Raw genomic sequence first — 1,741 nt, forward strand, 5'->3', positions numbered from 1 at the left:
TCTTGAGATGCGATCACATCCATCCAAGTTTGCCACCGAACTGACAGACTCGTGGCACCTTTTAGGCGACCATCCTCCTAAATCCAGTGGTCATGCCAACCATGCCTTAATGCCACTGGTGTACACAAAAACGCCATTGCGTCATTATCAGGCGCCAACACAAGATATCCACAATCAACGGTTACCCTTCCTCATGAGATGCGATCTCATCCATTGGAGTTCGCCATTGATCTGGCAGGCTTGTGGCAAGTTTCAGGCGACCAGCCAATAGCATCACATGTTATTTTCCTATGGCAAGCCTCTCAATTTTAATTTTCCACACATAGCAAAGTGCTACATGTTTTCCACGAAAACACTAGAGACATCAAACATGTCACAGACTGGGGGATACTCATCAGGGTATTGGTTTGGCGGTTTACAGCGTGCGGTGTGCAATACGCCATTTACAAGAAAGTGTCATAAAGCGGGGCGGTTAGTAATGGCAATAAGTAATGGTGTAAACATATCCTTCATTACGGAAACATAAATTCATGACGTTACACGTTACTCCACTCTTCCACCACTCAATCGTTTCCACTACCTACGAGACCAGGGTACGCTTTGTTGCGACTTGTATAAATAGGTCTCACCTATTTCCACCAAAAAACAAGTTTTGGTCAGGAGAGCAACACAGTATCCAGAAATCACCTGATAGTTTTTCATTCAGCAAGCCAGTTATACTTTCCGATACAAGTCGTAAACAACCTTCAGAATCAACTATTCTGGTCTCAACACTTTCTTCGCTTCCCTCCCTAAAACCAACCCTTCTCCTTCACATTATGACGGAAGCAAGCCTGGAACGGACATTTCTTGGTTTAGGCCAGGGTTGTACAGATTGATCTCTCGAATCAAAAGTAATCCCATGCAGTACATTGTTTAGGGTCTAGACTCGTTTCTCATCCACACACATGAATTTACCAAAACCAGCAGAAACTGTTTTCACCCTCAAACAATTGGCGACCACAATGGGAGATTAATCTCTCGGTTGCAATATCAATTTCCAATTTCATTTTTCAATTCCGATCTCAAGATGGTAGAACTCAGGCCCGGATCAGCAACAAACCCTAAAAACACAAGCGTTGAAATCATCTTCGATGTTAACGTCCCTTCCAGTGACATTAATACGCCACCTGTCAACACCAACGACGCGGAAAATGTTCCTTCAGGCGGGAATGGACCTGAGTCGATATTATCATATGGCAAGACGAGACGCTCTGTATCCTGAAGAATATGATAAGTCGATTGTGGAAGGAATCAACGAATGCCTGCTAGGATAATCTCACCAATGAAGATACAGGCGGATGTCTGCCGAGACGCCTATGGAAACGAACAATATCCATCCCAGTCACCTATTATTACCGACAATGATGCAGACCCCTCAGGAAAAATTACTCTTCAGCAATACGGTAGAAGAAAACGGTCCGCTCATGAATCAATGATCGCCCAAGCGTCAATTCCGCCTTCGAAAAGAGATTTCTACCAAATCCTGCCAGAACTCCACCACAGCAACCGCTGACACAAGAGAAGCCAGATCCAGAATATCCACGCTTCCCGCTACCTATCAGAAGAATCCTTGAGTTACTAGAAATTGGGGTACGAGAAGAGGCGGTCCAACTACTCTTGGTACGACGGATTGACATAGAGATGTTACAGAGACAATAAAGGATGACTGGGGACTTCTCGCGGCCAGGATTGCGTCACA

The sequence above is a fragment of the Papaver somniferum genome, chromosome 10 (genome assembly GCF_003573695.1).
Source record: "Papaver somniferum cultivar HN1 chromosome 10, ASM357369v1, whole genome shotgun sequence".
Taxonomy (NCBI): Eukaryota; Viridiplantae; Streptophyta; class Magnoliopsida; order Ranunculales; family Papaveraceae; genus Papaver; species Papaver somniferum.